At 36.0% G+C, this 24,776-nt stretch overlaps 2 long non-coding RNA genes across 2 annotated transcripts in view; one reads left to right on the plus strand and one right to left on the minus strand.

The window, feature by feature from the left end:
• LOC118018801 overlaps positions 1-19,855 on the minus strand; it is a 101,864-nt gene extending 82,009 nt beyond the window's left edge. Inside the window, exons 1-2 of the long non-coding RNA XR_004681489.1 lie at positions 19,729-19,855; positions 12,863-12,981 (exon numbers count right to left, since the gene is read on the minus strand). This is a non-coding gene — a long non-coding RNA (uncharacterized LOC118018801). The remainder of the gene's footprint in view (positions 1-12,862; positions 12,982-19,728) is intronic.
• Positions 19,856-20,044: 189 nt separating this feature from the next.
• Positions 20,045-24,776, plus strand: part of LOC118018802 — a 93,919-nt gene continuing 89,187 nt past the window's right edge. Inside the window, exons 1-2 of the long non-coding RNA XR_004681490.1 lie at positions 20,045-20,062; positions 22,964-23,023. This is a non-coding gene — a long non-coding RNA (uncharacterized LOC118018802). The remainder of the gene's footprint in view (positions 20,063-22,963; positions 23,024-24,776) is intronic.

Genomic DNA, 24,776 nt, shown 5'->3' on the forward strand with positions numbered 1-24,776 from the left:
TATGTATGTTTGTAAAACTAAAGCAAAAAGAAAATACTAAAGTACACCTTTAAAAAATTCTATTCTACTTTTCTATTCTCTTTAGTTTTTTTAAAAAAGGGCATGCTAGTTTTGACCCAGTGGATCTTTTGAGTCAATACTAAGTTTCAACCTTCAGTTTCAAGCTCTGCTCTGAGGTATACTGAGGGGAGAAATTAATTAGCTTAGGGTATTTTAGGCAAGATAGGTTAGACCCTTGCTATAGGAAAACTACCACCGCAACATATCAGATGCTTAACACCAGTAAGTTTTACTTCTCACTTGCATAAACTCTGCTGTAGGAAAGGAATGGTGTTTGGGTTCACACAGTCAGGCAGAGACCCAGACTTACCAAGGCTCCTCCCAAGAGTGGAGAGAGCTAATGGGTTGGCATCTCCTGTGACTTTTGTTTCTTTTGCCCACAGCTCACTAGAAAAAAAAAAAGTAGCAAGAAATTTGGTGGAACACTACTGTCTTCATGACAGACAGTATGTTCTTCTTCAATTTAGCAGTTCTAAATTCTTTTCCAAATGATTGTATTGATGTACACTTTCATCAGAAGTTTATAATTAGATAAAAAGAAGAAGTTTATAATTATACTGGTTTCTTTATGTTGTTACACATAATTTGGCAGAATATTTAGTATCTAATAGGTGTGAAATCCTAACTCATTGTGATATTAATTTGTATTTACCTCATCACAAATGAATTTGCCTTTATAAATGTCTCTGGGCCAGTTCCTTTTCTTCTGCTGCTAAATACCTGCTCAAGACTTGCTATCTTTCTTTGCAGTCATTTTTAAATTTTCATATTGTTCTGTTAGGGTCATATTTTTATGATTCTTTGTATTTTTTTTATGTGCTCTCAGTTGTAAGCTATGCACAACTCTAATCCCTTTTAACTTGTCTTTCATTTTTCATGGTAACTTTTATAGTGGAATCGATTAGTCTTTTACTTTATGGTATTCTTTCTATGCCTTGTCTAAAAATGCCATGGTTCCCGGGTCTTAGACTGACTTTTGTATAATTTCCACTAAAGCTTTTCTTTCCTGTATTTTATAGATAAGTCTTTTGTAAACTTGGAATTGGTTTTAATATATGATAGGAGGAAGGTATCCAATCATAATATGAATGTGGAATAGGTACAGATATAGATATGGATATCTATAAACGAGAGATATAAATGGATAGATGGATAGATAGATGATAGATAGATGATAGATAGATAGATAGATGATAGAAATATTTTTCCACATGTACAAACAATTGTCCAAACATCATTTGTTGAGAAGTTGCCCTTTTCTTGTGGTACAAACTGTTTTTCTGTCATAAATTAAAATATTCTCTTATGCAAGAGTTTATTTCTGGAATCTCTGTTCTATTTTTCATATTTCTATCCCAGCCCTTCTGTCTAGTATATTAAGCTCCCCCGGTTTATGCTTCTTCAAAAGACAGGGCTATATTTGGCTTTGTTCTTTAATATAGATTTCTAATTATTTTCCAAAAACAATCCCTGCCAACTCTTGTGTTTTGTTTGGATGCAATTGATTCTATTGATTATAAGAGCAAATTTTTATTACATCAACAACCTAACTATCCATTTATTTAGGTTTCCTTTAGCATAATCCAATTAGTTTCTTTGTAAATGTAGTGTACATCTTTGATGCATTTTTTACCACTTTATATTCATGTTATTATTGATAAAACTTTAAAATTATGATAATACATTATTACTGATGTATGAAGATGTATTTGACTTTGATATACTAACTTCGTATCTACAAAATTTGATAAACTCATTAATTCTAATAATTTATGATTGTTTCTGTGGGTTTTGTACATATATAATCATATCTTCTAAGAAGAATAACAGATTATCTCTTCCTTTCCCATTTTATATTGTATTTCTTGTATATATTTTCTTTATTGCAGAATAAACAGTAAAGTTTTAAATGTTCCATGTGAGCAGAATATATGTCCTGAAGTTACTGGTACAGAGTTGTATATAATCCCCATCAGTCCAACATTTCATTTACTATTTGTTTTCTCTATATTTAATACATTTTACTCTAGCTTTAAATTACCAGAGAGTTAGGTTACATTATTCTATCAGATGGTAGATTTGTTTATCTTTTTACCTAGTTTTTCAGGTTGTATTGAACATGTTTCACTGCTATGTTATTAGGTGCATAAAATTTGAGAATTGCTACCTACTCTTAGTTAAATATTGTATTGTTATGTAGTAACCTTTTTTATTTAATATTTCTTTCTGCTTAAAAGTCATATCTTCTGATAGTCATATAACTATATTAGCTTTCTTTTTGTTAATACTTTTGTTAACATTCATTATGTATTTTCCAATATTCTAATTTCAACCTGTAATTTAAACCATGATCATAGAAATTTATTCAATTCCCTCATTAAGGTTGTCAATTGAGAATTGCAAAATAAAGTTTTAATTACATTTTAGATTTATAATATTGACAGGTATTAAAAAATAAAAAGAATGAACTTAATTGAGATTATGTGGTTTTAAATTTTTCCTTTTTTTGAATAAAATTAATATGTGAACAATAAAGATATAAGTTGACTAAAACATTTTGAGAGGGCAGGAGTGGCAAAATTTGAGACTCAATGAGTTTGAGTTGACATGTGGGCATAAAATAACTATAGCTTATAGGCAATACTATATATTTTCTAGAACTAGGGTTTCCAAAATGCCTTGATTGCCTGGAATGGTCAGCTTTAGGGCTGTTGTCCCATCTTAATTATTAATAGTGCTCTTTTTTGCTCTTAAAAAATGTCCCTATTTAGAAGATAAATTATAAGAGCAACCTAATTGGAACCTTCAATGGACCTTCAACATAAATCTGAGGAAAATGGTCAAGCCATTTAATAACTATTACCTAAGGGTATACTATTAGCCAGACACTATGCTTCTTGCTAGAACAGAAATAATGAGGAAGACATGAGTCTTGCTCTTTAATCTCATTGATTATCATTGAATCCTCACAATGATAAGAGGTAGATGGAGGTATTTTCTGAGGTACCTAAGTTGAAAAGCTTGTCTTACGCTCATGTCTCCTATGGTCATACGATTAACCTCTATGTTATTGCTTCAACAGGTAAGTTTTCTTTTCTTTTCTTTTTTTTTTTTAAGATTTTTATTTATTTATTTGACAGAGAGAGACACAGAGAGGGAACAGAAGCAGAGGGAGTGGAGGAGGGAGAAGCAGGCTTCTTGCTGAGCAGGGAGCCCGATGCGGGGCCAACAGATAAGTTTTCTGTAGAATGAAACCAGTGAGGACCTGTGGTCTTTCCACTGAACAATAGTCTCATCTAGTCTCTTCTACAGAGTAATCTTGAAAGCAATCTTCCAATGTTTTTTAGTGTTATCTTAAAAAACCCTAGAATCACTCTATTGACAACCACATTAAAGACCTTTAACTTGGTTCAACTTGCTTTAAGAAGTAAACCAATTAGTTAAAGGTCTTCCTTTTTCTATTTCTCTGGATGATATAAATACAAAGCATGAGCTATTCTCTGGCCTCCATAAGAGTGTAATTCAAATGACAGGTAAATTTTGTGTCATAAGAGGGCTAAAACAGAATGATGATTATTAGTAGATTTTATCATTTTGTTAAGCACTTAAAACCATCTTGTGTTGTATATAACACTCTACTCTTAGTTACTTAATACACATAGATAATGAAACTATTTGGTATTCATAAAAATGTAGATAATATTTATTTTCTTATTGGGCACTCTATTAAAGTCAGGAAGAAGAAGCTGATAGTCAACCATGATTATAACTTGATTTTTAATTGTACCACAGTTATTTATTTATATTAAAGATGATTTGATTATTGTTTTCAATTCTTCACTTTTCTACCATCATTCTCTTTGCCATGTGACTTCACACTTCTTCTCACTAGTAGTGGTTTATATTTCTCTGCCCCGTCATGCTGGTTCCTGCCACGTGACTTGCTTTGGTCACTGGAATATGAGTAGAAATTACCATGGCGGTTCTAAATCTGGACTTACGGTGGCATTGCCCATTTATGCTTTCACCTCTTGCATTTCTGCCATTGCAATTAGAAGAACACACCCTGACTCACCCATTGATCTAAGGAGGTTTAGAAATACATGAAATAGAGTTCAAGCCTACAGCTTAGTGCCAAGTTTAACCAAGTCCAGCTGCTTAATCAGCCAACTTCCAGCAGACCAACAGGCTCAAGAACATGAATAAATGATTGTTGCAAGCCATTAATTTAGAGTAATTTGTTACACAGCATTATTTTGGCAATAACTGGCTTATCTACATCCATTCAGGGAATGCTTTTAGAATGCTTGCATGTCATACACTGAGCTAGAAGGTGATAAAATAGGAGACAAGAGAACGGTGATATGGGATCTCATAAACTACAGTCTAGAGAGTGACGGAAACAAGTAGTGGATAATTGCAATATAATGTGGACAAATGTTTTGATCAGAGAATGGTGTCATCGGAGCATATGAGACTGGTGTCTCATTTATATACACGGGTTTGGTGTAAACTCTTGACAGGAAGTGCTGAATATGTTTGTCTTGCAAAACGTGTAGACGGAGGACTGACAGGTCCTCCCAGCAGAATTAACAGTTTGAGTGAACAGAGAGCACTGAATACTGAACAGCCAGAAGGTGAGAATGGCTTTGGTGAGTGTCAGTGGACGTGTGGAGGTGGAAACCGTTGAAGTATGTGAGATTTAGCCAACGCGGCACCTTGTTAACTGTGTGAAGGTGTTTGGACTTGCCTCACCAGGAGCTGGGGTAGTGGTGGTGGGAGGCGATTCTAGCTCTCCTTTCCTCCACCTTTTATTCTTCAGTTGTCTCTGCCATGAGAGGGTGAGTGCTTGTTGAAGTGCTCTTCCTGGAGCACCGGCTTAATGCATTCCATGTGTTACATAGTTTTACAAATGTATATTTGCCAGTTTCAGTTTCTGGGAGGCAAATGGAAATATGAACAAAACAAGTGGTTAGTCATGTTGAATACAAGTTTAGGAATACATTGTGGATTAATTTATTAGATCATCTTGCATGCATTTCTCTGCCAGCTCAGGATGGATTAAACGCTGGACTAGTTTCCTGGTGGTTTGTCTAGTCTAATTTAAAAATAATCAAATGAAGGGGCTTCAACTCTCCTGGGAAATTATTCCCCGCCTTAATGGATTTTGCTGCTAGGAAATGTTTTTCTGATAAACTGACCAGATTTTCCTTCCACAGTTTTATCTTATCACTTTTAGTTCATTTAAAACCATCTGAACTCTCTCTTTCCCTTTTAAATAGCCATGTAATCCCTTAATGTTAAGATCAGCTTTTTGTTGTTATTGTGCTTGTTTTTGTTTTACTTTCCAGACCCTAGTTTTTCATACATATTTGAACTTAGAACTTTTTTTTTTTCTGCAGACTTATTAGCTCATATATTTTAGGTCCATTTCACTCTGGGCTTTCTTTCTTCATCTGGGCTTTAAGCATTTATATTCTCCTTTTTATTATCATCTCCTCTGATGGTGTTTGCATCATGCCCCTGATGAGAGTAATTAGTGAGCAGTTTGTTCCCTTTTCACAGGCATCCATAATGATGTTATGTGAAATAGAGCTCTCACGATCTTCTCTGGGTCCTTGGGGAGACTTCCTCACAGCTATGCTCTCTGCCATTATCATGAGTTACATTTTCCCTTTCTTCCAGTTTTCAAAATCTGTTCATAACAAAACATACAAACCAACTAAAAATGCTCAAAGGCGTGTTAGTGATGTGTTCAACAAAAGAGAACCAATTCGAATGGGGTCTCTCTTTAGACATTATAGAGACTTCGTTCTCCAGGATCTTTCAAAACAGACAAGAACAACATGACAACTTGCACACTGAGCAGAACCTTGGAGATGGGGTTTCTGCAGTTCTTGTTCATGGTAGAGGAAAGTTAGCAGAGACTTGACTTTCCCCGGTGCATGCGGTGTTATGTTAAGGGTTGAGGCAGGAGACTTTTGGGGAAGTGTTTTTACCTATGTCTGGCTATTCTTGATTTGGGAGGGGCATTTATTCTAGGATGAAAAACGTCATTGCTGTTTCCTTGGGACAGCATCATCAGCTATTCTTTGGTTCCAAAGATCATTGTCTGAATTAAATTCTTTGTGTGGTCTTGTTTGCAAAAGAGTGTTATAGGGGAAGGGTGAAGATGGTAGGGAGAGAAAAAGGGTGCAGAGTAGAAGGTCATTACACACACACACACACACAGATATGTAAGACACCCTCTAGAAATGTTACAGATGAGGAAAAATCTCTCATTCTGACTGAGGGAATTGTACTAAATAAAGTGTCTTCCATCCAAAAGAACATACACCCTGGGTGGAGGGTGCACTAAGAGCCACACACTCTTTTAAGGACCGGAGGTATCACCTTCTCTTATGTTTTAGCACAACCCCAGTGAGGGAAGGTCAAGTATTAACTCCGATTTTCAGATTGGGGAAAAGAGAATTAGAGAGTTTGACTGACTCATCAAAGGGCCCCTCTGAATAAATTTTGCAGCTGAATCCAAACTCAGCATTATCAGATAGCTGGACCAGATTTCAACCACTGTATATACTGTGCTTAAATAGGGTAATACATGTAAAATGTCACACCAGGCCCATAGCCAGAGCCTATTATACATTGACTACTACTACTAATATGAATAGATGGTGTGACTTCTTGTTTTAATTTTTTTAAAGTTTTTATTTGTTTTAAGTAATCTCTACAATCAATGTGAATCACAACGCCAAGATCAAAACCCCGAGATCAAAAACAACCCACTCCACTGACTAAGCCAGTCGGGTGCCCTGACTTCTCGTTTTTAACAAAACTTTGGGGTGTGCCTCAGGGGCTCATTCGGTTAAGCATCCAAATCTTGATTTAGGCTCAGCTCATGATCTCAGGATCCTAGGATCAAGCCCTGCCTTGGGCTCTGTGCACAGCACAGAATCTGCTTGTCTCTCTTCCTTCTCCCTCCCCCTCTGCCACTACCCTCACCCCACTTGAGCCCGCACTCTCTCTCTAAAATAAATAAATAAATAAATAGATAAACACAATTCTTAACCAAAATTCAGTTGTTGTTTTTTTTTTTTTTAATAGCAGCTGTTCCCAAAATCCTAAGGGAAAACTCTTCTAGGAGACAACTACAGACTTGGAGATATAAAGGGAAAAAAAATCTGCACCAATAAGTAGATTTGTTAAACAAAGAAACTTAAAGTGACTTTGTAGTCTTCCTGTTTTGTCATTAATTAGCTTTGTGACCCCTCTGAGGTAATTCTTCCAGTTTCCATCATCTGTGTAAAATGAGGGAGCTGGATTCGTGATAAAATGAGAGGATGTATGGAAGCACCTGGAGGAGATAAAGCAGGAATATGACTGTTACTGTCACTACCTAGATTTCTCATCTGCAGTGGTCTGAATGGTGGCCCTGAAAAAGATATGTCCATGTCCTCATCTCCGGAACTTGTGAATGTTCCCTCATTTGGAAGAAGTTTTGCAGATGTAATTCATGTTAAGGCAATGAGGGAGATCGTCCTGGATTATCTGGATGGACCCTAAATCCAGTGACAAGTGTCCTTGCAAGAGACATCTAGAGAAGAAACACACATACAGAGAAGATGATATGAAGACAGGAGGTGAAAGGGAACCATATGGCCCCCAAGTCCAGGAAATCGGCAGCCAGAAGCTGAAGTTGGCTTGCCTAGATAGAGCCCCCAGGGGGACTGTGTCCCTGTGGACTTGTTGATTTTGGACTTCGGGTCTCTAGAACTGTGAAAGAATAAATACCTGTTGTTTTAAGCCAATTGGTTTGGACTAATTTGCTACAGTAGCCTCAGGAAACTAATAAATTCCTAAAATGGTATAATTTCAAACTATTTAATTTAACTGAGGTTTCTAGTTAACCCATCATATGACAAATCGGAATGCATGATTCTTAAATTCCTTTCTGAGAGTGATACTTAATAAAATGTGAGCCTTTTACCAGTGCGTTTTGGAAATGTACCCATTTTAGAAGGTAGGGACTTGAGGCGTTGAATGGGATGGCTCACGGTGAACTGGCAGTGTCCAGGGAAAAGTGCCTCTGTAGAAAATAGAACAGTCTTGATCATTAGCTTTTCTTCAGCAGGGAGAAAAAGGCTCTGTAGGCTGGAGATAATCAATCCATTTTCCACATTATACCTCTATAATTCAAGGTTAAAGGAATCTTTTTATGCTAAATGTTCTTCTTCTTCTTCTTTTTTTTTTTTAGGTGAAAATACCCTCTATTTAAAGTGTATGTTTGAAAACCAGAAAATTTAGAGGATTGCTTTAAGTGGCAAATGTTAAGTTTTAAATAGCATGTTGCTACTTTCCTACACGTCTTAGAAACAAAATTATACATGTTATGTTTCCACTTTGGGATGTCTTTCTGTGAACTAGACAGTTTTTAGAAAGCTGACTAATTTATCAGTAGCATTTCATTGAATTGTTAAAAAATTTTGCCTGATCCACAGTATGTAGGATTGACACAAACTCATTGGCAAATATTATATTTAGGGATAATATTTTTTTTCACATTAAATGAAAACAAATGGAGTAAAAATTGCTTTCTCTGTTAATACAAATTAAAATTCTAAAGAACTAGAATGTTATTAAGGACTAATCCAATAGTTCAGTTATTTGATTCCTAGCCAAATTGTTTTTAAAACAGTTTTTGATGTGTGATATGAAAAGCAAAACGGGAACAAAACCAAACCAAAAGGCTGTTAAAAGGTATTTAACTGACTCAAGTGGCCAGGGAGTAGAGAATTCTAAACATAGGTCCCATCCACTACATTCTGTTTCTATCTAGACAAGATGTGAAACCTCGAAGATAAAATTTAACATACCGGTTACTTAAGAGTAAAATTAATTTTAATTGCCTACCTTCAAAATATGCTTTTAGAATGCCAAATATTAGTGCTTTAAAATGTACAAATAGCCATATTTATCACATAATCAACATCTACTTCTTTTGGACTCCACAAGTGATGGATGATAGAAATGCTTCCAGAGAATTATTTTGATCACTTGATGTTTCTGATCATTAATTTACTGACAGAAGCATGAGTCAATTTATTTGTTTACTTTACATATATGTCATTTTTGAACATTTACATGGACTAGACACTGCTCTAGAAGGGAAGAAGGTGACAAAAAACATACAATTTTTCAAGGATCTCTCATTGTAGCAGATGTGGTCCCTCATAAAGAGATAAGCAAATAATCATGAATCCAAGACAGATAAGTGACAGAAGTATGGCTGGATGGCAAGGAGGCCAGGAAGCACAGAGGTGGATGGGGTAGGGAAAGTAGCCTGGGGCAAGAGCAGAGCCTCTGGGCTAGGGAACAAGGGGAGAATTTATATTGATTGAATGACTGGAGAAACCAGTTTCTAGATACTGAAGTCTAAACATAAACAGTTAAGTCTCACCATAAGCCACCACGTTTTGCAATTTTATTTTCATTAAATCACTCCATTGCATCTAGAGCCAGCAACACAGAAAAACAGTGATCTTGATTCCAAGAATTAATGGGGGCTAAAAGTTAAGAGGGAGGAGGTTGAAGAAGACCACACACCGCCAATCTTTGACTGGAACTTGTTTCTTGCATTTATTGACTCCGTAGAGTAAACATTAGCTAATCAATTTCATCTTTCAATTATATTTGGTGAAAGCTTAGTATTTTTCTTCCCAGCCCTGTCATTGGCTTTCTGGAGTTAAATAACCACATGCTACGGAAACTGCTAACCGGCCAGTCAGAGAGAATGACTTCCAAATCCCATTCTAAGGGTCCCTTTGAAGCTGTGTGTTGACTCTTTTCAGTTTATTAAGGAAGTTTCAGCTATTTCCAGGAGAATTTGAGATCATATTATAGAAGGCACATAAACCTTAATTTGTCAGAAAATCGTTTTCTTTTTTTCCCCCAGAAGGGAAGAAACATAATAGGCAGAGACTAACCTGGTACAGGGAAATGAGGAAAGTGTAGAACAATTCATTTTTAATTAAGGTAAGTTTAAAGAGAAGTCATAAACAGATTAGGTTTGTGTCTCATCTGTAGATCCAAGAGTTCTTAAAGATTTTTAATGAAAGTCTAGTCATCTAAATTTCTTTCTTTCTTTCTTCTTCTTCTTCTTCTTTTAATGCACTCAGTGACTGAAATATTCTATTATTAGTAGTACACTTTTGGTATGTGAATGCTGGTATGAGGCACAAAAAAACCACAATGGTTTCACCAAAATATGTTTAAAATATAAATAATAATATAAACTGATGTTTGGAAAGTAGTATGATTAAAACATATTTTTAAGACTAGGATCTCAACTAATTTGGTTTTGCGTATTAGTATTTAAAACATAATATGTACTTAAATGTTAGTTTGCTGTTATGCTCTCCTTTCATATTTAGCCCCTACCCCAACTACTGCATAGTGGGGACAAGGGAAATTTTCAGTTCAACTTATACATTTATTGTGCACCAACTGTATACCGGGCACCATTCTTGACACTGGGCATATAGTGGTGAACAAACTAGACTGAAATTGTTGCCCTCTTGAGCTTATTTTAAAGCCATCTATTGGGCTTTTAGACCTTTCCTATCTTTATCCTCTTTCCTGTAGCTGTCATTAAAACTCAAGCTACTATGTGCAGCTAACCTTTGTGTTTGTATTCAGGAAGGAGGCATGGACAATGAGTACTGGGTGGTGTGAACAGAATAACAACACTTCTAATATTTTGAAATAATCAATGAGTATCATATTTACATGCCACAGCTTTTAGTTGCATGCTTTAATAATTAAAATTATACACACACAAACACACACACATACACACAGATAGCCCCCTAGGTGAAAAATGTAAACATTCATGATTACTCTTTTGAATAAATCCTCTTTTGTTTCTTTCTTTGAGCTTTGGGGAATTTATTATATTAGGATGTATAGAGAAGCTATCAAACACATGTACTATAAAATGTTTTCAATAGCTTATAATTTGAACTAATGAAAGCCATTTCAACTAAAAATTCATACTATGAAATAATAATTATCAATGGCTATGTGTGAATAAAATTGAATGAGTGAAATTGGATATGTACATAGTGGTATTTCTGTAAATAATTAACATTAATCCTTTGACAGTTACCTCAATTGTTTGGATCAAGATGATCAGTATGCTATGGATTTCCCTGTTAAATCTGTCAGCATTTCTTATTTTCATTTACACACTATGTATTAGTCAGCTTGGGCCACCATAGCAAAACACCACAGACTGGGTGGCTTAAACAACAGAATTGTATTTCTTTCAGTTCTGAATGCTGGAAGTCCAATATTAGGGCAGGTTTCATTCTGAGACCTTTTTTCTTGGCTTGTAGGTGCCTGGCATGCACTGTTGAGCTCATATGACCTTATTTTTGTGTATATGCAGGGAGGGGGAGAGAACAAGCTCTTGAGTGTCTCTTATCTCATCATGAGGGTACTAGTCCCATCATGAGATCTCTACCTTCATGTGCATCTAAGTATTTTTACTTCCCAAAGTCTTTATCTTCAAATACTATCATATTGGGAGTTAGGGTTTCAAATATGAATTTTGGGCGGGACACAAATATTCAGCCCGTAATACACCAGATATTATCATAACAGCCTATAAATTTAAGACTAATATTCTAATAGAGGAGGTTGGGTCTTAAATATTTCATTAGATCTTGAGAATAATCAGTTATTGATGATACCACCAAAAGAATTTTCAGGAGTCTACCAGAGCACTTACAGCATCTCATTACAATATTGAGCAGGCCAATGCATGTGTCTATATCCCTTGCCTCTGTCTGGGCAGGCTGAGGACAGGCCTTTCTAGAGAATCTGCTGCCAAATCTCCCTTAATAAATGCATAATAGCCCCCACACACAGCTTTACAGGGCCCACTAGAAAGGGATTCAAGATGCATTCACTCTGTCAGTTCCCCTCTTTGGGGAACTATCACTTTTAATCGGGTGGGCTTCTAAGAGAGCCAGCTTAAAAAGAAAGATGCAAAGGAGTCCATGGAGCCTGCAGAGATACAGTTGGTGAGTAAATAGAGGGGATGTGTGATAGGCAGATTCTGAGTAGGCTTTCATTGATTTCTGTTTCCTGGTGTTTATGTCCCTGAGTGAATCTAGACCCAGAGATTTGTTTATAATGACTAGAATATAACAAGAGTGATGAGATGTTACTTTTGAAGTTAGGTTACAGTTAATCATGCATTCATATCCTAGTTTGTCAGATTTATTTCTAGCTCACATCTAGGTAAATAAGTTCAGCGGAGGGGTAACCATTCTTCAGCATGTAGGGAAGTTCTGTGTTTCTGCATCAGTGGGCACAGAAATGGTTAGACCACACCTATTGACATACAATCACGTGTACATGCACACACACACACATGCACACACACGTTATGGTGATAAAAAAGACAATTCTCAGAATATATAAGCAATCTGCCCACCACTACACATTCTAGGAGGAAGCGGGTAGAGGTAGACATTATACAGGCAACATCAGATGTGTGATTTGCGGGGTTTTCAATGAATAAGACCAATCAAAACTGATGCAAGCAAGAAAATAACAACTTATGGCTACTCTTTTTCTGCTAATAGCACCAGAAATGCAAGCATGATAGAGAGGATTATGTTTCAATATGAAAAGGAGAAAGCAGTAGTATTACTACCCCCTGGCACCCGGAAAGCTTACTCAACTCTCCTGTTGTTGCATTGGAGAAAAGTAATCATACTTTAAAAGAGCTGCTTACCTCAGCTCTTCTCCGATTCACAGCAGCCTGATCTGAAATTATGCAGGAGAAGCTAAATAAACCAACTTTGGTCTCTGTTGATATCTTCTCAAGTTTTTCTGTATTCTATGTACAACTTCCTAATTCAAGAAAGGGAAAGTTTATCAGTATGATATATGGATTTGGGGTTTCTCAATGAATAATTTGAAGAAGAAAAATTCACAAGCAAAACTCTTAATCTGGGTCTGCCTTCCTACTGTGTTTCCTTTTATTTTTTTTTAATTTCCTTCTTTCTTTGAGTAGAATTACAGTCCTATATTTTATTTCTATTTTTTACATGGAGGCTTTTACACATGGAACATAGAATGTCATGAAAAGACAATTTAATTTACCTAGCAAGTGCAGAAGATCATGTAGTAGGCATTGTCCAAGATGGAAAGATGTCTCGTCTCTCTGAGGGGCATTGCAGTCTAACCGGAGATAGAAGAAGGAACGTGTGCACAATAACAAGCGCTGTAACTGAGCACCAAAGCAGGGCTTGTGAGTCTTTATAGACAGTGGTGACTATTCCCAGCAATGGAGACCAGAAAAGTATGAATCTTTTATGTGCTGTAATTTGAGATGAGAAGAGGATTTACTATTTTAAAAAGTCTGAACGAGAGGACCTTTTTTGTCAGAGAGAAGACTGTGACAGAAGAGTGTTTGGATAGTTAGTCAGTGGTAGATTAAGATCTTTTTTTTTTAATTTTTTTATTTTGTTGTGTTAATCACCATACATTACATCATTAGTTTTTGATGTAGTGTTCCATGATTCATTGTTTGTGTATAACACCCAGTGCTCCATGCAGTACGTGCTCTCTTTAATACCCATCATCAGGCTAAGATCAGTTTTTAAGGCAGATTCCAGCCTCAAAAGATCATGTGTATCCTAGGCAGTGGTAGAATCCATCTGGGAAGAAAGAGGATTTCAGAAAGATAAAAGTAGTTGCACTGTGAAGGATGGATTAAAGGGTGGAAAGTCAGAAATCCGTTAAGAAGCTATTGTGATATACCTTCCAAGAATTGATGAAAGAAAGAAAGGAAGAAAGAAGGAAAGAAAGAAAGAAAGAAAGAAAGAAAGAAAGAAAGAAAGAAAGAAAGAAAGAAAGAAAGAAAGAAAGAAAGAAAAAGAATTAGACTAATGCTATGAAAAGAGAAGTGGAGTGTGACTAGAATAATGGATTTGAGAGACAGTGAGGAAATAAAAAAACAGGACTGACTGAATGATGATGTGTCATATCTAAGTCATATCTAAGATGACTCAGGATTCTAGATTAATGGTGATATTCACAGCCAAGACAAAATATAGGAGGAAGTACAGATTTAAGGAGAAAACTTAGAAAAAAATTGAAATACCTATAGAATTTTCATGCAGAATTATTGCAGTGGACTGATTTCTTTTATGTCTCTGAAATTATGGACAGAAAAATATGGGCTAATACCGGTGTGGTGATCATTATCCTACCACCTGGAGACAGAGAGATGGCTGAACATATAGCCTTAAATAAGAATTGGAAAAGAAGGAAAAATCATCTGCTGTGTGACAGGTGTTTTAAATTAATTGGACACAAGAGTAGAGGGACTGAAGAACCAGAATAATAAAAAATAACGGAATTCAGAAAAAAAATAAATAAATCTTTAAGAAAGAGCAGGCAATCAGTAATACAAAATGCAATGGAGGGAGCAAGGAGGAGTGTCACTGAGAAAATGCTATTAGATTTGATCAGGAGTGACTTTTTAAAATTTTTTTGAGTGTAGTTGGTGCACAATGTTCCGTTAGTTTCAGGTGTATAGCATAGTGATTCAGCAAGTTTATAGGTTATGCCACGCCCCCCACAAGTGTAGCTACCCTCCGTCACCATGCAACACTATCACAATACCATGGACTCTATCCCCTCTGCTGTGTCTTTTATCCCCTTGACTTTGATTCATTCCATGACTGGAAGGCTCTGACTTTCAGTACATGTTCCAGTGGGCAAGAGAGTACTGAGATAGATGAGGAAGGAGAATCCAATTACAAGGGCTCACAAAGAGCATTTATTTAAAGTGGAGGCAGGAGGATTGGCTTATTCACCAAGTTTGCAGGTGAAGTAAAAAAGACGGAAGGCTTAAATCTAATTAGAAGAGGGTTATGAACATGTGAGCATGTTCATAGGTAAAGAGTATAAATCAATCCAGCAGGGAGACGAACAGAATGGATAACTGATAGAACAACACATTGTTCTAGGCAGGAAAGTACTCAATAGAAATATGCAGACATTTGAACCTTGGCATTCCTAAAAGGGAGAGTTCTCCTCTGAGGAGGTTAGAGTGAAGGAGGAAAGGCAAAAATACAAAGACACTCTTAGGAGAGCAGGGAAGTAGAGAGACCACGTGCCAGGTGGTCTTGATCATTTCAGTGAAGTCAATGAGATCATCTGTTCTGTTAAAATTTATGATTCCAGGGAGGGTTGGGGACTTCAAGATGTTAAAGAAGGTTTGGATCGGTTGTTATAGCGAGTGAATAATATAGAATCCAAAGTACAGTTTGAATCACTTGTCTTTCTAATGAAACCAGTAAATCGAGAGACTTATCCCCATCCCCCCAGCCATGCACTTCTGTACAGACAGGAGTGAAGGAAACGGGTAATGAGGATTTCATGGAGCTAGAATTAGGGGAAATGAGAGTGGACCCTGCAGGAAGCAGTGCAGTGCAAGAACCTTCTCAAACTTCTAATAAATTTTAATAAGAAATTGTAAACTGGGATGAAAGAAAAGTGGAATCAGATGGGCATGACGGATTACCACAGCATGGAGACATCAAAGGCCTAAGGATCCCAATAAAGACACAAATGAGACTCTGTGTGCATTGTGGAGGAACATGCGGTACTTAGGTTGCAGCCCTGCTCCCTGCTCAGAATCCCAAAACTCAAAAGAGAAACGGTTTAAGGGATGACACAATGGGGGTGTGGACATGACAATAAATGGGTGTACTGGTGTGGACATGGAGGTCATTGGAGTTCAACAGCTTTAAGACGTGTGAGGCCGCAGTGTGAGTGATGACAGCCAAAAGGAGAGAATGAGGTTGTGAACCAGGTGACTAAACCCCTGTGAGAGAAACTTCATCAGCGCTCACCATACCAAACAAAAATGGAGGAGGTTAGTGATTTAATGATCAAGTTAGCTATTTATTTCCATTTAGGTGGGGGCTGTTTACTGGAGAATTATTAACCATGTGCTCTGTCAGTTTTGGGCTGTGTTCATGGGTTTCATACAAACTCAGGCATACTTAATGTGTTTTATGGAAACAGGATCACACATGGAAGCATAATGACTGCTAGTCCAATTTGGACTAGAGTTGTTTTCATACCTTGGGGCCTCACTTTTAATATTTTTTTTTTTAAGATTTTTTGTTTATTTATTTGAGAGAGAGAATGAGATAGAGAGAGAGAGCATGAGAAGGGGGAGGGTCAGAGGGAGAAGCAGACTCCCTGCCGAGCAGGGAGCCCGATGCGGGACTCGATCCCGGGACTCCAGGATCATGACCTGAGCCGAAGGCAGTCGCTTAACCAACTGAGCCACCCAGGCGCCGGGGCCTCACTTTTAGATGAATGTTATACCATCAAACAAATCCAGTATAGAGCCGACAAGATGGCAGAGAAAACTCAAAACCATTATTGTATTGGAGATATATTTTTCTAAGAAAGAAAAGAATCAAGGGGGCTACATTTCTTGAGTTTAGTCTTTTATGTATAAGAGAAATTAGATTTAGTAATTGTGATTCTGGAGGCTGGAACTAGTATAAATGGATGGAAGTTATTGAAAAGCAAATTTTGGCTTAATGAAAGTCATTTGAATTTCAGTCAGTTAATGACAGACCCTGGGTGGAAATTGCTTCTTCTTGAAGTAATGAGTCCACATTATGGAAAGTGATCTCAATAGACTAGACAACTCTTACATATATTGAGGTCCACAGAAGAGCATAATTGATCTGGTCTGAAGCTTGTTAGAAATGCAGACTCTCAGGCCTCACCCAAACCTGCGTTTTAACACTATTCCTTTTAACAGCATCCCTAGGTGATTGCCTGTGTACATTAGAGCATTGGTCTAGAGGACTTTCCTGCACTGGGGAGACAGCTGGTCTATAGAAGCTAGAGTCCCTTCCTGTTCTAGGACTTTTGTCATATATTTTGATTCCAAAAGTAATTCTCGCCTTCCTTGACTTATCTCTATCTTTAAGAATTTCAAGCCCTATACAAAAAAGCTTACTGGACTCTGATTCTTCCAAGTGTAATTTGGTAAGATTATTTTTATATGGCATCACACCAAAGTTCTTGTACCTGGTAAGAACTTCAAAATGCTACTTTTTGAAAATAAAAATTCTTGGTGCCTCATGAAAGCTATAGCTGAAATTTTGTTTTGACAATACTCCGAAAACAATAAAAATATCTGAACACCCCTATGTCATTCTGCTTCTTTTCTGCTTATTCAGTGATTAGTCCTGGGGTGTCCTGTGGGTTTTTTCTTTACTGAGGATTCACTGTAACTGGCTAGTGAAATACTGCTTGGGATGAGTGATAGAAAAATTGTTATAATCTTGCTTGTGTCTTGCTCTTACTTTGGCCCCTCCATTTGGGAAACAATTTCAATGTGTCTTATTTTTATTACTGAGCTTTATCTACTGTTGTGGAATTTTCCTTCTCAGACAACTCAAGCCTTGTTTCACTTTTAAACACCTGCTAAAAGTAACAGACAGCGAATCATTTATCAACAGAGAGAATAAATTGATAAACTGTGGTAGTAATTATTTTTATTCTTATTCTTTGTTCAGAAAGCACATTCCTTGAGTTTTTTTCCTCTCTGAATGGAAAGAATTTTTAATTAGCATAAATATGATACAGCTCCCATAAAAATGAATAGGGCTTTGAGCTTACAAATCTCTTTCATGCCCTGATATTGTTTTGTGTGTGCACAATAACTAGACTTTACAAAAAATTTCTATGGTCAGCAATGGTACATCATAATTTACAATGTCTCCATTCTGAAGGAAGTTTTATTACTACTTAGAAAAGTAGCTGATTTATGGCAAGTGGCAACAAGCAAGAAATCACGGTTTTCATAGTGGAAAAAACAATAGTAGAGTTTATTGTAAAGTTTCTCTCCTTTTAAATTGGGGAAAAAATCGCTATTTGTGATGAATAATATGCTTGGCAACCTAACTGAAACCTTGTTATGTCAAATTATCTTTTGTTTAATGTCCATCACATTATGGACAAAAACAATTTTTAAAAATTGTTGAAGTGTGGTTCTCCTTGTTTCATAAATATTTAATAATATTTTTATATGTGAGGCCCAAATATGACAGCAAGGCTTTTGTGTATTTAAAACCCTCAAGCCCTGCTAATTTTTTTTTTTTAATTTACCATTCACTTCCTTTGTCTTTTTCTTACTGTTCCCACTGACACATCTCTACATTTTTATATTTTTCTCTTTTAAAATAAGTCTATCCTCCACTTGAAACTATGAGAAAATGTCAACATAAAGCTCTCAAAGGTATGGAAAGATACTTTCCAATTTTTGAAAAAAAAAACAGTTTTAAAAACTTGCTGCTTTAACTGACTTTAATTTGTGCTCTTGACAATTTAAGACATTTTATTTGTTTATAAATTCTATTTTCTCTAGAGTGAAACATCTTTTTGTGATCTTTTCTTATTCAACTCTTAGGATTTGCAATAGGGCCCTCTTCTTCCACTAATCTGTTTTTCTAGATGTATTTCCCTTTCTTCCTGTTTTCTTCGGTTCTTTGCCCTCCTGTTTCCTGGGGCTGCTGACGCTCTATCCACCTGTTGGCTTACTTCACCTTGATGTCCTTCTTGACAGAATCCCCCTTTCCTTAAATGTCCCTCTTTCATAGCATATTTATCTTTCAAGACCTGTGTCCAATATATGTTATTTTCCTGTTTTAATGGTATTTCAGCTGGAGATTCTGTTTCCCTGTTCTCAGAGTTTATGATGCTCTCCTTCCCTAGAAAGCCCTCAAAACTTGAAGATTTGGCTGATTCTCTCCAACATTCCATGGCTATGTGTCTGTTCATTCACTCATCAATTCAAGACTTTCTTCTGTATTTATTAATGTATCCATTAAGGTATTTTATGAGTGTGAGAGGTTTGTGGAAGCCACTTTCTAGAAGAGAAGAAAAGCTCTTGTGCCATTAATCCCTGTAAAGTGTGATGAAAGTTATAGTAGGTGATACATGCGCAATCCTGCCCAGTGGCTCTGGCAAATGAAACACCATAGAAACATATTTATCTGCAATTGATAGACTGTGTCACATTATCATTTCAAGCCATGCACACAAAAAATATGTGCGGCTGGCCTATTAGTATTTTTCTCTTATTAGTAGTAGTGCTTTCCCTTTGTGAGAGAAGGACGTAAGAGGACGGAAACCACATCACAATGCAACATGGCAAAAGGACATTAAAATAAATACCAGGTATTCTTCACTTGTCCTGTCCTACTTGTATCTAATTCCCTCAGAGTTCTAGAAACACCAAGAATGAGAAAGTGGCTACGATCAAAGTTAAACAAAAAAAGAAAGTTTTGATTCGGCTTACTTAGCAAGGCTCCTCTCTCCCAAGAGATGAAAGATGGGAATGCCTCAATTCATGGCAGAATTGCCAAAAGCAAGTTATAATATTGACATGTCCCTCTATCATGCTAGGACTTATCAATTACTGCCCTAAAATAGAAGACTCTAAAATGCATTTGGTATTGTCAATAATGTAATTTTACCTCATTAACAGCTGCCACAATATCTTAACACTCTTGTGTTTTTCAACGACAAGGGGTATAGTCATAAAAACATTACCTTTTATTGAGTTCTGCTCTGTATCTCCAATCTTTCATTCCTGTCTCAATTTCATACCAACTCTGAAAAGTAGGCATTCTTGTCACCATTTCATAGCTAAGTAAGTGAAGAAATAGAAAGGTTATGAAATATACCCAAGGCTACATGGTTAGAAAGTGACAGACATGAATTAGGAAACCAGGAATGTCTAATTCCAATCACAAACATGGCTCTTCCCTGTACACCACACAGACTGTCATAAGAAAATATAACACTTAATGTCCGTGAGCCGCACGAGCTAATCCCATAGGAGAACTGGATCTCTAGATTTGGAACTACAGGTTAAGTTCAGTTTGTAAGTATAATGTAAGAGATTGGCACTTATGGAAGCTTTGTAAGAGCTTGAAAAATACTTCTTTGGTACGTTTTTCCAAAATTTCTTACTCAACAAAGTAAATGATATTTGATTTTTCCTAATCAAGCTCCTAAGGCTTGTCTATAAAAGAAGGTATTCCTATTGATCTGTTCTACAGGTCTATAATGCAGGAGGTGGCTAGGATCTAGTATGATCTTGTTTTCCTTTAGTTCCAGTATAGCCATGTTCCTTATCACAAGTTTAAACAAATTTGTTAATTTTTGCCTCTTGGGTGATTGGATTTCCACTGACAAAAGGTAGAATTCATGTTATGACTATAATATTGACTTACAATAACTTGAGCAGATATATCCTTTGTATTAGTTTATAGTGTACCTGTCAAGTTCATTTATTTTATTTCTAAGTGAAGGGTTCTTCTTGGTTGCATATCTGCCAAATTTTGAACTCTGTACTTAAATTAAAAAGGAGTAAAATTTTTTTAAAAAATGACTTGATTGTCATTCTCATCATTGGAAGGCATAAAAAAGTGTAGTGGGAATCACTTTGGTGTTATTCCAACCAGGAAAGTCAGAGGATTATAATAATGAAAAAAGTGAAAGTAAACAATAGGTAGTCAAGCCAAGAAGACAAGGTAAGAGTTATGGAACCCACAGTAACCAGGGAAATCGGGGAAAAAAATAGGTAAGTTAGCCAGAGTGGCCCATAAGTAGGACCCGAATTATGGATAAAGCTAAGCCCCCTCTGGAGATCTCCTATAAATTTCTTGTTTAGAAAATTTAGTCTCATGGTGAGAACAAGATGAGAATAAGTAGGGATAGGGATAGGGACTGCCTATGGAAATACAAAAACTATGTTCCAATGTCACAGATCCCAAACAGGGGCCTTTGGGATCTTATGGGAATATTTGTAATATAGTCAAAGTATATCACCATGGCCAGAGTTTTATTTTCCTACAGGAATATAAGTGAAATGCTAAATTATAAACAGATAGTTGATTGAATATAATGGTAAATAGGACAGAAAAGTGCCTGACCTTATTCTTTTAATATGATAAAACTGACAATGGATAAGTATATCATTACATAAACAAGACAATTTTAGATTGTTATGAGGGCTATAATGAAATAAATTGGAGGGGATATGATAGTCAATGGGGAGAGGAGATTTGCCATTTTAATTTGTTTTTCTCTATATCAGCCTTCTCTAAAGAAGCCATTTACCTAAGACCTAAAATATGAGAATGGGCCAACCCTATCACCAAGGAAGACCACCATGGTAGAGTAAAGATCCCAAACCCTCATCCATGTTGATGCGAAAGTTGGGTATTCATCTTTTCTGATGGCTGAGTAATATTCCATTGTATATATGGACCACATCTTCTTTATCCATTCATCTGTTGAAGGGCATCTCGGCTCTTTCCACAGTTTGGCTAATTGCAGACATTGCTGCTATGAACATTGGGGTGCATATGGCCCTTCTTTTCACTACATCTGTGTCTTTGGGGTAACTACCCAGTAGTGCAATTGCTGCGTCATGGGGTAACTCTATTTTTAATTTTTTGAGGAACCTCTACACTGTTTTCTAAAGTGGCTGTACCAACTTGTATTCCCACCAACAGTGTAAAAGGGTTCCCCTTTCTCCACAACCTCTCCAACATTTGTTGTTTCTTGCCTCATCCATTTTTGCCATTCTAACTGGTGTAAGGTGGTATCTCAGTGTGGTTTTAATTTGAATTTCCCTGATGGCTAATGATGATGCACATTTTTTCATGTGTCTGTTGGCCATTTGTATGTCTTCTTTGGAGAAGTGTCTGTTCACATCTTCTGCCCATTTTTTGACTTGATTATTTGTTTTTTGGGTGTTGAGTTTGAGAAGTTCCTTATAGATCTTGGATATCAGCCCTTTGTCTGTAGTGTCATTTGCAAAAATCTTCTCCCATTCCGTGGTTTGCCTCTTAGTTTTGTTGACTATTTCCTTTGCTGTGCAAAAGCTTTTTATCTTGATGAACTTCCAAAAGTTCATTTTCGCTTTTGTTTCCCTTGCTTTTGGGGATGTGTCTTGAAAGAAGTTGCTGTGGCCAATGTCAAAGAGGTTACTGCCTGTGTTCTCCTCCAGGATTTTGATGAATTCCTGTCTCACAGTGAGGTCTTTCATCCACTTTGAGTTTATCTTTGTGTATGGTGTTAGAGAATGGTCGAGTTTCATTCTTCTGTATATAGCTGTCCAATTTTCCCAGCACTATTTATTGAAGAGACTGTCTTTTTCCATTGCATATTTTTGTTGAAAATTATTTGACCATAGAGTTGAGGGTTCATATCTGGGCTCTCTATTCTGTTCCATTGGTCTGTATGTCTGTTTTTGTGCCAGTACCATGCTGTCTTGGTGATCACGGCTTTGTAACACAGCTTGAAATCGGGCAACATGATGCCCCCAGCTTTGTTTGGAGGAGATTATGCTAAGTGAAGTAAGTCAAGCAGAGAAAGTCAATTATCATATGGTTTCACTTATTTGTGGAACATAAGGAATAGCATGGAGGACATTAGGAGAAGGAAGGCAAAAATGAAGGGGGAGAGGAACCAGGAGAGACTATGGGCTCTGAGAAACAAACTGAAGGTTTTAGAGCGAAGGGGGTTGGAGGGATGGGTTATCCCCAGTGATGAGTATTAAGGAGGGCCTGTATTGCATGGAGCACTGGGTGTTATATGCAAACAATGAATCATGGAACACTTCATCTAAAACTAATGATGTAATGTATGGGGATTAACATAAGAATAAAAATAATAAATATTAAAAAAACCCTAAAAAAACCCAAAACAAATGATGTACTGTATGGTGACTAACATAACATAATAAAATAAAATAAAAACCCTTCATCCATAGGTTTTGATGCCAGATTGTCACTTTCAGAGTTTTAAGAGAACATTTCTGTCACTTCTAATGGTGAGTAGAAAAAAATATAATTTTATCCTCTTTCCTACCATCACAAACATCACCACCACCACCAATCACAACATGAATGAAGTAATAATCTTTAGTCTAGGCCAAAGAAAATTGACTGCCCAGAGTGTGACTAGGATGGGTGCACCAAAGTTGAAAAGCTACTAAAGTAGTTACTTTTTTCCCCCTATTTTAGAGCAAGTCACAAGGTTTCTAATAGTGATAACTATCTGTTATTTTGTCTGTGATTTATGTATGGCTTTTAGTTTGGTTCTATATAAAAATTTTTTGGTCTAAGTTAGTCTAAAGTTACTTGAAAGTAAACTTTTGAGTATCATTTTTAAAATATTAACTATAAAACACATATGATACATAGTCAAAAATTCTTGAACAGATAGGGCAAAGAAATACTCAAGGAAATGTTGGATTTTTTAAATAAAATTATCTGCAATTTGAGGAATATGAAGAGTGTTGAAAGGAAAAATTGCTAGGAATGTCCATTCATTATATTACTTGTCACTACTCATAGACTTGCAAACAATCTGGTATTGGAAGAATTTTCTGAGAAATGAATAAGATATTTAAAATCCTGTATTAGTGAATTATTAACATTGAAAGGGAGATTAAAATCTTGGAATCTGATATTGATGACTTTATCATCTAAAGGAAAACTTATGCCAGGAGTATGATACTTCTTCATTAGGATTTTAGAACATATTTTTCCCTTCGAAATTTTCCTTTCTTTTTTTCTTCCTCTAGAAAATATGCTTCTAAAACACCTCTCGACTTTGCATTTAATGAACCGTTAAAGCTGCTTTATCTTGTCTCTCTGTCAGTCCAAAATTCAACTTGATTTATAACCTAATACCTTACCAAACATTAGAAATATTAAACCTATAGAGTAATGTGTCATATGTTCTTTATTAAATAAAGTTCCCTAGTTAGTGAACTGTTTGTCATATTTCATGGCACTTTACTGATATATTAAATTACTGGTGTGTTTCATCAGAAAGAACTCAGAATTCAGTCAATAGATTTGGTGTATAATCCCAGTTTGCTTGATTAATTTATCTAACTAAAGCAGGTTTTGAAATTCTTATGTAAAAATGAGGAGATTGCATTAGATGACTATGATCCATCTGACTTTTAAAGCCTCTGATTCTGAAATCATATGAGGATGATAAACAAAAATTCAGGGAATTTGCTTGGGTGTGGTTGAATAACATTAGATTTGGCATCTCCCTGCAGTACATCAGAGTGTTTTATTTTCATTAACATCTTTAATAGGGAAAACACAATTTATTTGTAAACATAAACATTACTAATAAATGATACTTTAAAAGTAATGGCATAAACACTGTAAAATTAGCAAAAGAACTTTAAATTAGGAGAAATAAAGTTGGTTATTCAAGAGAGATAAATAAAATCTTGTGCATCTAAAGAAATCCCAACCAGATAATAGAAAAAGTTTTGGAAAACATTATTGGATATAGGAACAAAGTAAAAAGAAGGAATTGGTCACTTATGAATCACAGTAAAATATTCTAGGACAAAGTTACTATAATTCTAGGCCACAGACACAGATACTGTATACACCTGCCAAATTTTATAGCCAATAACCTTTGTGATTCAGAGGCCTAGGGAGGCAAATTTAAGATATATAAACAGATAATAGGGGATTTTGACTTTTTAGGGTTATTATTGAAAAATTATCAGATAAATACATTTTTCCACCAACACATTATTGTAGCAGCTA

This window comes from Mirounga leonina, unplaced genomic scaffold (genome assembly GCF_011800145.1).
Source record: "Mirounga leonina isolate KUSES-001 unplaced genomic scaffold, KU_Mleo_1.0 Mir_172, whole genome shotgun sequence".
Lineage (NCBI taxonomy): Eukaryota > Metazoa > Chordata > Mammalia > Carnivora > Phocidae > Mirounga > Mirounga leonina.